Source organism: Rhinoderma darwinii, chromosome 3 (genome assembly GCF_050947455.1).
Source record: "Rhinoderma darwinii isolate aRhiDar2 chromosome 3, aRhiDar2.hap1, whole genome shotgun sequence".
Taxonomy (NCBI): Eukaryota; Metazoa; Chordata; class Amphibia; order Anura; family Rhinodermatidae; genus Rhinoderma; species Rhinoderma darwinii.
In genome coordinates, this window is record NC_134689.1 from 211,237,003 (window position 1) to 211,249,163 (window position 12,161).

Genomic DNA, 12,161 nt, shown 5'->3' on the forward strand with positions numbered 1-12,161 from the left:
AACTCCAATGCCTAGGAGTGGTTGGAGAGACAACTCTAGGTGGAATGGCACTAGATAGAAAGTTCTCCTCTAAACTGTCCAATTCTGTGACCATAGTGTCTGGTGAAAAGACGCACCGGGTCTCTGCATATCTGGTCTCAGGATCCACAGCAAATTTCATCCAAAAGAGCTAGTGGATCTTCTCCAGTTGTCCACAGTCCCTCTAGAGACATATTTTGCTGTTGCCTTTGGTGAATGGACTGCCTCTGCCCGACCCGATCATATCTAAAACCAAGCCGCTGAAGCTCCAAGTTGGAGCCCTTCATTCTGAACTAATTTAGTTTCTTGTTTTGCTTAAAGTCGTCAATCCTGTCCTACTGGGCCTGCCTTGGCTCCGACTACATGCCCCAGTCCTGGACAGGAATTACAGGGAAGTTCTCCAATGGCGCTCCAAATGTCGCAGCCGCTATCTGTTACAGATCCATCCTGTCCAGCCTCCTCTGCCTCAGTCATTGGCAGGATTACCCCCTCATTTCTCTCAATTTGCAGATGTCTTCAGCAAGAAGGAGGCTGAAGTGCTTCCACCACACTGGGTTTATGACTGCCCTATTGAACTGGTTCCAAATCCATCCCCTTCACATGGTTGGGTATACCCTCTCTCCTTGCAAGAGACTCAGTGTATGTCGGCCTATATCAAGGAGAATCTGGAGAGGGGTTTCATACAAAAATCCACCTCCCCGGCCGGGTTCTTCTTTGTCAAGAAAAAAGACTGATCTCTTCAGCCTTGCATTGACTACCGTGGTCTCAATCAAGTCACGGTCAAGAACAAATATCCGTTGCCATTAATTTCCGAACTATTTGACCGCATACGAGGATACAAGATCTTCTCTAAACTTGACCTGTGTGGGGCTTACAAATTGATCTGAATCCGTCAAGGTGATGAGTGGAAGACGATGTTTAACTCTCGAGACGGGCACTACGAATACCTGGTGATGCCCTTCACTCTGTGTAACGCTCTCGCGGTCTTCCAGTAATTTGTCAATGATATCTTCTGAGATCTTCTCTTTGTCTGTGTTGTTGTTTATCTCGATGATATTCTAATTTTCTCTCCAGATCCAATGATGTTCATCAAGTTCTACTGCGATTAAGGGAGAATCATCTATATGCCAAGCTGGAGAAGTGTGTCTTTGAAAAGAACTCTCTGCCCTTCCTGGGTTACATCATCTCAGATCAAGGTCTCAAGATGGATCCCGAGAAAGTAAAGTCCATCCTGGAATGGCCAGGTCCTCAGGGCTTGCGGTCCATAAAGCGTTTTTTGGGATTCGCCAACTTCTACCGGCAGTTTATCCCAAACTTCTCATCATTGACGGCTCCCATCTCTACCCTTACCAAGGAGGGTGTGAACGCCAAGGTGTGGACTCCAGAGCCAGAATATGCATTTAATAGCCTCAAGAATGCCTTTACCTCAGCCTTAATCCTCCATCATCCTGACATCTCTCGATGGAGGTGGACGCTTCCTCTGTTGGTGCAGGTGCACTTCTGTTCCAGAGAGGCCTCAAAGGAAAGGCAGTGATATGTGACTATTACTAGAGACTTTTTTCCTCCGCAGAGCGCAATTACTCTATTGGGGATCGAAAGTTTCTGGCCATTAAATTGGCTCTGGAGAAGTGGAGACATCTGCTGGGGGACGCAGCCCATCCCATCCTGATATACATTGACCAAAAGGACCTTACATATCTCCATTCGGCTCAATGGCAGAACCCCCGTCAAGCTGGGTGGTCGCTGTTTTTCGCCCGGTTCCAGTTTGTGCTCCACTACCGTCCCGCGGACAAAAATGTGAGGGCCGATGCCATGTCCAGGTCATTTGAAACAGAGGACACCGTGGAGCCTCCGCAAAGTATCATTGACCCATCCTGTATTATTTTTGCTAATCCTCTGCAAGTTAGAGACATCCCTCCGGGGAGGACTTTTGTGCGGTTGGCAGACAGGAGGAGAATCCTCTGCTGGTGGCACAGCTCCAAACTGGCTGGGCACGCAGGTGCTCGTAAGACCCGAGATCTGATTTCCCATCATGTCTGGGGGCCTACGCTTCCCAAAGATATTGTGGACTTTGTCTCGTCCTGCACTGAGTGTGCTTCCAACAAAGTTGCTCAATCCAAGCCTGCCGGTCTGCTCCAACCTCTGCCTGTGTCCAATGCTCCCTGGCAGCATATAGCAAGGGGACTTTGTCACTGACCTTTCTTCCACTGCAGGATTCAATACGGTCTGGCTGGTGTAGACCGGTCCTTGAAGATTATACACAAAAAGAACTCCTATTGCAATTAACGTTAGAGGGTTAGATGCTATTAATGTAGAGCATACTACCTAACTAGTATTAAGGCAACTCCTATATGAGCATTTATACACAAGAGAGAGAGAGGAGCATGGAAGCCATATGATAAAAAAGTGAAAACACTTTATTGAACATAGATACATACACAAAAAAATGTGTTTTAAAAAGGTACAAATGGACAGAGAAACTCTATGTAATTCCAGTGTAACAAGAATGGCAGACTCAATGTGACAAGTATAGGGATACAGTAACCAATCTAGAAAATAGATATGGGGAATGAATGAAAGACAATATGTAATAGACACTAGATGGCATATCATGACATAAGTATGCAGTAATGAAGGAAAAATACACTGCCAGTGCAAGTATCAGTTGTTCAAGAAGTGCCAATAAGAAATTCATTAACAATCAGTCAAAGACTAATACTTTCATAAGTTCCCCAATTGCTAGAAGGTCTTACCCATTTAAAGAATGTATACGGGAGCCTGACAGACGTGCGGAAACCCCAACGCGCGTTTCGCGGTATGCTTCCTCAAGGGGTGTAGAGTGTCTAATGAAAGGCAGCCTTAAATAATATAGAATACAGGTGTATAGACTGTTCCTTGCTTCAAGGAGAGCGCAACGCGTATCTCCTGCCGAAAACCGGAAGTGAGGCATGATCAAATTTCACCCCATGCTTCCAGAAAGCCCTCCTACAAGTTGGATTGGCTTGATGGGCACTTCTTGCGTACTGTACTGTCAAGCTGCTCCCACAACAGCTCTATGGGGTTGAGATCTGGTGACTGCGCTGGCCACTCCATTACAGATATAATACCAGCTGCCTGCTTCTTCCCTAAATAGTTCTTGCATAACTTGGAGGTGTGCTTTGGGTCATTGTCCTGTTGTAGGATGAAATTGGCTCCAATCAAGCGCTGTCCACAGGGTATGGCATGGCGTTGCAAAATGGAGTGATAGCCTTCCTTATTCAAAATCCCTTTTACCTTGTACAAATCTCCCACTTTACCAGCACCAAAGCAACCGCAGACCATCACATTACCTCCACCATGCTTGACATATTGCGTCAGGCACTCTTCCAGCATCTTTTAGGTTGTTCTGCGTCTCACAAATGTTCTTCTGTGTGATCCAAACACCTCAAATTTCGATTCGTCTGTCCATAACACTTTTTTCCAATCTTCCTCTATCCAATGTCAGTGTGCTTTTGCCCATATTAATCTTTTCCTTGTATTAGCCAGTCTCAGATATGGCTTTTTCTTTGCCACTCTGCCCTGAAGGCCAGCATCCCGGAGTCACCTCTTCACTGTAGACGTTGACACTGGCGTTTTGCGGGTACTATTTAATGAAGCTGCCAGTTGAGGACCTGTGAGGCGTCTATTTCTCAAACTAGAGACTCTAATGTACTTGTCTTGTTGATCAGTTATGCAGCAGGGCCTCTCACTTCTCTTTCTACTGTGGTTAGAGCCTGTTTGTGCTGTCCTCTGAAGGGAGTAGTACACACCGTTGTAGGAAATCTTCAGTTTCTTGGCAATTTCTCGCATGGAATAGCCTTCATTTCTAAGAACAAGAATAGACTGTCGAGTTTCACATGAAAGCTCTCTTTTTCTAGCCATTTTGAGAGTTTAATCGAACCCACAAATGTAATGCTCCAGATTCTCAACCTGCTCAAAGGAAGGTCAGTTTTATAGCTCCTCTAAACATCAAAACTGTTTACAGCGGTGCTAACATAATTGCACAAGGGTTTTCAATCATTAGCCTTCTAACACAGTTAGCAAACACAATGTACCATTAGAACACTGGAGTGATGGTTGCTGGAAATGGGCCTCTATACACCTATGTAGATATTGCATTAAAAACCAGACGTTTGCAGCTAGAATAGTCATTTAGCACATTAGCAAAGTATAGAGTGTATTTCTGATTAATTTAATGTTATCTTCATTGAAAAAAACTGTGCTTTTCTTGCAAAAATAAGGAAATTTCTAAGTGACCCTAAACTTTTGAACGGTAGTGTATATCCAATATTTCTTGCTTATCTCATCTGCATACTTCTTGCTCCTGTTTTGCATCATTGCTTGTATATGCTCTCTGCACTGAGGGATGTCTTTTTAATGCTTTGCATGACTAATTTTTTAATCATTTTGTATTTTCAATAAAAAATTTATTTTTCTTAAACATAATTGTGTGTTAATTGTACCCCACACTCTGTAGGTTTCACTGCATTCCTTAACAGTAGTGGCCTTTTTTCAGCAGGAAAATGCACCTTGTTACACTACAAAAATTGTTCAGGAGTGGTTTGAGGAACATGGCAAAGAATTGAAGGTGTTGACTTGACCTCCAAATTCACCAGATCTCTATCTGATTGTGGATCTGTGGGATATGCTTGAAAAACAAGTCCGATCCAGAACTCAAAGGATCTGCTGCTAATATCTTGGTGCCAGGTACCACCGAACACCATCAGAGGTCAATATCTCGACAGGTCAGAGTTGTTATACAATACATCATATTAGGTAGATGGTTTTAATGTTAAGGCTAAACTCCAGTAGGAGAGTTCACAGCAGTAAAGTGCTGTTCATCTCCTGCAGGAAGCAGGTGAACTGTGGAAAAGACAGTCAGGTGGTCTGTGCCAAGAGGACTCGCATCCAAAAGAGACTTGAATAAGCTCAGTGAGAGCCAGAGTGCTGAGTGAGGTAGTGCCCTATTTGTGGGCTAGGTTGCTAACTATTTTAATACCTGAAATAATTTGAAAGTTGAATAAAGGCCTTTCTTTTGGATGGATCATCACCTCTGAAATTTATTTGGCACTCAGCACCATAAACACCTCAATAGAGTTGAGGACTCTGCCCCCGTGTTTGCTAAATTTAGGACTGCCATCAGAAATAGTTGAGCCCATAGAGCCAAGGGATCTGGGCCCCCCTCATTATAAGGGTATGGGCACACACAAAACAAAAAACGTCTGAAAAAGTTTTTCGGAGCATCTCGTACGGCCGTTTTTGGAGCTGTTTTTCCATAGAGTCTATGGAAAAACGGCTAGAAAAAAGGCTGAAAAAGTGACATGCACTTCTTTTTCGTGGCCGTTTTTTTTACATCGGCTCCAATGGGCAGATATTTGGAGGCGTTCTGGTTCCGATTTTTCAGCCGTTTTTAGGGACATTTACATACCTTTAGAGGGAGGCTGCAGAAAGCGAAGGGAGGTAGGACAAGGGTAAGATGCAAACTGGAAGGGCAGAGACAGCAGGGCTGTATTTGCTCATTTCTTTCCGCAAATAAATATATACAGTATAAGCGGGCGACGAACGGCTGTGATGAGCCCCTTTTTAAAAAAAAATGTACTATCTTTTGAGATGGGCCATCAAGGAGATTTTGAAAAGTGTTGGGTAAAGCATCGTGCACAGCCCTGCCAATTTATACAGGACACACACCCCCAAACTACAGCATTTAAATCACAAATGACCCCCTTTCATCACATCCCACCCTTCTTATCTAAAACAGATCCCTAGACCGGTATTTGATGTATTTGCTAATTGATTTCCGCAAATAAATATACACAGTATAAGCGGGCGGCGGACAGCAGTGATGAGCCCCTTTTTAAACATTTTTTTACTAGATGGGCCATCAAGGAGATTTTGAAAAGTATTGGGTAAAGCATCGTGCAAGTCCTGCTAATTTATACAGGACATCCCCCCCCCCCAAACTACGGCATTTAAATCACAAATGACCCCCTTCATCACACCCCACCCTTCTAAACTAACACGGATCCCTAGACCCCCTTAAAAAATACAGACCCCAGACAAGACCTACTAAATAGAGACATTAGATCAGATCACCTAAATAAGTACAGACCCCAGATCCCCTATATACAGACCCCTATATACAGACTCCAGACCCCCTAAATACAGACTCCAGATCAGACAGACCAGCAGATACTAACCTCATCCCATTCCTGCAGTCATCTTAACTCCCAGGTGGCAAATGGGAAGGAGGAGAACTGCTGGAAAGGGAAGAGGTGAGTATGTTGTGAGGATAGAGGGCACCTGAGAGTGCTGCCTGCTCTTCCAGGAGTCCAAGAGATCACCCCTTTTTCTAGTAGTCTGCCAGACATTTTGGGAGAGTTGGTAAGTATAGTAATTTCAAGACTTTATGTTAAAGTAGCCTAAAATAAATAATAAAAATAATGTTGTTAAACCAGTATATACTAAAAATATATATAACATCAGTTGCTTTTTATAAACCAAGCCCCTGTGACACCCGTTTTTAAAGGCAAATTCGAAGTGTCAGAGGAGATTCATATGTGGTGTATTATTCCACCACGAATTTGGCCTCAGTAAATCCTCTGCAAAATTTGCATGTGTTTGCAATGCAAAGTGTAAAATCACTAAGTCTATCAACCTTGATGTGATTGATATTAGGTGAACCAGAGACACACAGAACCTGCTTTCAGCCGAGCTATTAGTTCAGCTGAAATGACGGAAATCGGCTAAGAGGAGAAATACAACTTCTCTGTGTACAGGATACATAGAAGCTGTATCGTAAAAAGTAAAAAGAAAAAAACATAATAAGATTTTTTAAGAGTGCTTACAAACACAAAAACATTGATCAGTATATGACACCCAGACCCTGCACCGATCAGCTGCTCCGGCTGCCTCCGGAACAGTTGATCGGTGTTATGCCGTGGTAATGTCAGAAGTAGATGGCTCCGTACACTGTATAGCTGCCGTGCTGGGTTACTGCAGTTTTGCCCCTATTTACTTGAATAGGAGCAGTACTGCAGCACAGCCTCATTACTGTTTATATGGTTCTCCACTCCGTTCATACTTGCACGTGCTGTTAGATTGGTAGCGGCTGTGCAAGGTATTGCACTACTGTCCCATGCAAGTGAGCACTGCGACCCCTTCAGACAGCTGATCATGGGGGTGCTGACAGTCGGACCCCTACCGATCTAATATTGACGGCGTTTACTAAGGATATGCCCTCAAGCTTAATGATCTGGATAACCACTTTGGTCTTAATTCCTTAATAGCGTATGTGAAAATGTTTTTTCTTAACTTGACAACCAATTTAAGTACTAACTTACACCAGTTTTAAAGAAGCACTCCACTTTTTTCTTTTATTGTCCCCTCCATTTGTACATTGGTGTTTCAGTTGGGTGCTGTGTGCAGAAATACTTACCGATCCCTGTGCTGTGCTGTGACACATTGATACTTGTACTGTAGGATGTTACCATATTCATTTGGATTTACTTTCTAATATACACCAATGTGAAATACTAAAGACAAATGCAAATGCCATACTATAGAATAATGCTGAGTTCAATGTCTGTTTAAGGCTGGATTCACACACAGCGTTTTGTTGCATTATGCATATTTCATGGCAATTTTCATGGCTTTTTTGTGTGTGGCCATGTGTTACATAAAAATGTTTTGAGGCAATTTTTTGATCAGTGGTATTTTTCCAAACGCAGCATGCTCTGGGTAACGCATTTTTTCTCTATAAGACTTCAAAAAGCCAGAAATAAAGGCATGTACAAAATGACACCAAATAAAAAACGCCACCAAAAACATCACAAACATTGCATGTTACATTTTAAAAACGCTGGGGTTTTTAGAAGAGGGTTTTTGTTTTAAACATAGCTTTTATTTTATTTTTCTAGATCATTAATTACACATCATAGCATTTGAGGCACTGTTGTGGGGTCAAACCACAATATATCAGTGCAATTGGAACACAATACAGCAAAAAAAAAAAAGATTAAATTTTTACCTCCCATCACTGACCTTACTCTCACGTGTTAGAAACATTTTCGATGCAGTTTAAATTGTCAGAAAAAATGTGTGTGTGAAAAAGGCATTGATGCTGCGTTTTTCGTGGCGTTTTTCGTGAAGTCTATAGTAAAACAAAAAAATGAAACTACACACAACTGTGTTTTAGTTTGTGGCGTTTGAGGCAATTTTGTGTTTTTTTTTTCCAGTTGCAGCATGCTCTGGGTTTAGCATTATTTCGAGAGTCTTCTCTATAAGGGTAAGATCACACATAGCGATTTTCCGCAACTGTAAAACCCGCAACAGATAGCAGATGTTGCGTTTTTTGCGACGGAATCACTGCAAAAAAGGCAACTCAGTGAAAAAAATCCTATACTCACCCAGAATACTATGTTTCTTCATCCAGGCCGGCCTCTTGGGATGACGTTTCATCCCATGTGACCACTGCAGCCAATCACAGACTGTAGCGGTCACGCAGGATGAAACGTCATCCCAGGGCTGCAGAACGTCAGGACGTCAGAGGGACGCATCGCCATGGTAAGTATCCATATTTTTTCCATGCAGTTTTCCGCAGCGGTCATTCCAGTAGAAAAACGGTACCACTATTTGGTGCGCTTTTTCGGCTGGAATTCCCTGCGGTGCACAGGGTGGATACGCTGTGTACTTTTATGCAGCATATTCGCCCTTTATGAACATACCCTAAGACTTAAAAACATAGCAGGAAAAAAAAGCATGTACAGTCCAGGCCAAAAGTTTCGAGACTAACACAAATTTTGGTTTTCACAAAGTTTGATGCTTCAGTTTCTATAGTGGCAATTTGCATTAACTCTAGATTGTTATGAAGAGTGATCAGATGAATTGCAATTAATTGCAAAGTCATTGCTTGCCATGAAAATTAACTTAATTACAAAAACCTCATTTCCACTGCATTTCAGCCCTACCACAAAATTACCTGCTAACATCATCTCAGTGATTTCTCGTTAGCTCAGGAGAAAGTGTTAATGAGGACAAGGCAACTAATATCACTCGATCATGTTGATTGAATTATAAAAACAGACTGGTTCCTTTAAAAGGGGGATGGTGCTTGAAATCATTGTCTTCTTCTGTTAACCATGGTTACCTCCAAGGAAACATGTGCAGTCATCATTGCTTTGCATTAAAATGGCTTTACAGGCAGTGCAGAGTTTGCTCAGGAATGGCAGCAGGCAGGTGTCAGTGCATCAGCATGCACAGTGAGGCAAAGTCTTTTGGAGGCCGGCCTGGTGTTAAGAAAGGCAGCAAAGAAGCCACTTCTCTCCAAGAAAAACATCAAGGACAGACTGACATTCTGCAGGAAGTACAAGGATTTTACTACAGAGGCCTGGGGTAAAAGTTATTTTCTTTGATTAAGCCCCCTTCAGACTGTTTAGGACATACGGAAGAATGATTGTCTGGAGAAGAAAAGGTGAGCACTACCATGAGTCCTGTTCCATGCCAACAGCAAAACATCCTGAGACCATTTATGTGTGGGGTTTCTTTTCATCTAAGGGATTGGGTTCACTAACAATTTTGCCTAAGAACATGAATTAATGAATTCCATGAATAAAGACTGGTATCTATACATCCTCCAAGAGCAACTTCTCTGAACAATCCGGGAGCAATTTGGCGATGAACAATGCTTTTTCCAACATAATGGAGCACTATGTCACAAGCCAAAAGTGATAACTAAGTGGCTCGGTGAACAAAACATTTAAATTGTGGGTCCATATCCAGGAAACTCTCCAGATCTTAATCCCATTGAGAATCTGTGGTCAATCCTCAAAAAGAGGGTGGACAAACAAAATTGCAGAAATTGTGATAAACTTCAAGTACTGATTAGGCAAGAATGGGTTGCCATCAGTCAGGATTTGTCTCAGAAGCTGATATCCAGCATGCCAGGGTGAACTGTAGAAGTCTTGAAAAAGAAGGGTCAACACTGTAAACATTAAGTCTGATAATGAATAAAGAGGTAGCTGCGGCTCTCTCTAATCACTTCTATATGAGTTACGGAAACAGCCGTCCGGAACAATATTTAGACGAGTGTTCCAACAGACACTCACGGCAGGAACTTTATCCAGCATTCTAATCAGGAGATTTCATACGAATATATATAGAGAGAGGAGAAATAACACACAGACGCTTCTGGTATGCTCAAAATACTCCTCTGCAGGTTTATTGCCAAACTCAATTACAATAATATCATTCAAAAGGGGTGTAGGCTTGAAGTTAACCAATCAGAGGCAATGTGACAATATTTCTTATTCAGCCGATTATTATTATTGCACTTTATGTCTGGGCGTTCAGCCAACCCGCTAGCATAGATTTATGAAGGACAAGAACACTAAAAGATAAGACATTTCTTTGAGACTCCTCTAGAATTATAAAAAGGAAAAATGGAGAATGCATATCTTAGTAATTCGGCATCCTGCTTGATAATTCATAATGTAATTTAATACAGAGAATATAAGCAAATAAACCATCCTTCACAAACCCCCCTTTTTCTGATATTAAATTACAGAAATTATATATTATGATTATAAACCTCAAACAATATATCAATAGGGCCACAACTAATAATATAATGCCATCACCAATCTCAGATTTGGGTATAGGGCCCCACCAGTGCATTGACAAGTCCTATACATCGTCATCCTCTTCTGTCTTCTGCTCTTCACTGACTGTCGCCCTTAGGGTAACCTACACAATTGTGGAGTCAGACTTTACGGTGGTGACCAGTGGGGGATTTTTAATATTACCCTCCTCCTGGTCACTTACTTATTAAAACACTTGGATGCTGGTAATGGGTTCACTCAGCTTTTTAGTCTTTGCTTTACTTTGACCTTTGCTGATGTCATCAGGACTTGGCTTGGTCCTTTTCATCTGTCTGACACCGTCTCTTTTAGTATACATCACCGGGCTGTACTGTGAGCCTGGAGTGAGATCCCAAGTAGATGGAGTAGTGGAGTTTTATTGTGACTACCACAAACACTCCGCATCTGTCCTCTTCCTGGGGCAAGTAACTTGTCTGCACGGCTGCTTAGACTTGGGACACTGCCGTCAGTTCATGAAAAAAAACGGATTGTATTGGATCAGGCTGCGCTTGCCACATCTCAGTGATGGAGTTCATCATATTAAAAGTCTTTTAGTTCATGTTTACTGGCACTTGCTGGGGACCCAACCCTTGTCAATTGTTAAAATTAAGGCTAATCTGGTGATAACATCTACATAATAATCGCGGGCCATGCACATGGCCACAGCCATTATTTTCAATGAGTCGGGCCATGCACGGACCGTAAAAACCACGGTTGTGTGCATGGCCCCATAGGAATGAATGGGGCTGCAATTCTCCCGTGGAGTTTTGGGAGAATTGCGGCCGCAAAAGCACGTTCGTGTGCATGGGGCCTAAGAAACATTCCTTTACACAGAAGAGAAGAACTGATTTTAACCCCATACACAAGGCACTAAAAAATGTTTTTTTCTTAGACAGTACTTGTTACGAACTCCCTTCCTGCGGCTCCCTCAGTCTCCAGAACGTCGAGAGTTACTTGCTCGGGCGTCGCCCGGCCTGGCAGACTGAGGCAGTCTGCAGCAAATAGGAGCTCAGGAGCGTCAGGCCAATCAAAGCCAGGCTGATGTTCCTGAGCTCCCGCCCTCTCCTTATTTAGTTCAGCTTGGGGTAGTAGGCCTTGGCCTGTAATTCTGTCACAAACAAATACACGGTAAACAGTGAGGTCCATGTTCTTCCCAAACCTCTGTCCCTACCTACTTGTACGACCCGACCTAAACGATGGCGCACAACTGGGCGGCGTTCCCCATACTAGTACAAGTGAAACAGACAAATGGATAAAACAGAGACAGTAGGAAATAACAAAGGGTCACCTGGGAAGTACACGGAGGGAGAGGCAGTGTTACCCGTGGCAGCCTACCCTACCGCACCTCTGCTGGAACCCCAAATCCAGTTACCCGATCGTTTGTCTGGCGATAGAAAATTTTTAGGTCGGGTAGATTTACCTAGCCCGATGCTTTCCCTTGTTTCAGACTCCCATGAGTGACTTACATTTTGACTCCTTTGTGACCCTTGA